The following is a 453-nucleotide window of genomic DNA, read 5'->3' on the forward strand; positions in this document are numbered from 1 at the left end:
GTGGGGCTGACGGATCGTAAGCCAGCACTGCAGTAATACGAGACCTCCCTCACTAGGGGGAAGAAGGCGAGCGGTCGAAGTATTGAGGGGAATCTGACATCACATCCACCCGCGTGTGGAAAGGGGAGAGAAGGTCTCACCTGCGTGAGGGAAGCAGACCCGGCATGGAGATACCTTTGTTATTGTTGCAAAGAACATAAAACACGTTGACACAATGTGAAGGACCTGAAGGAGGAAGGCTTTGTATGAAGTGTTATAAGAAGCCGTTTCCTCTTTTGGCGGTGAGTGGGGTATGGTGTACCGCTGGATGAGATGCTCCTTCTGGCTGACTGATAAATACCCGGGATGCATGTCCTTAGTCTGCGTCACGACCGCCGCAGCCGTCCTCTGCTTTGAGCCGGGCTGGTTTTGATGGTTTCACTGGGAGACTGGTGGATAAGATAAGATAAGTCC

Source organism: Micromesistius poutassou, assembly GCF_964030765.1.
Source record: "Micromesistius poutassou genome assembly, chromosome: 15".
Lineage (NCBI taxonomy): Eukaryota > Metazoa > Chordata > Actinopteri > Gadiformes > Gadidae > Micromesistius > Micromesistius poutassou.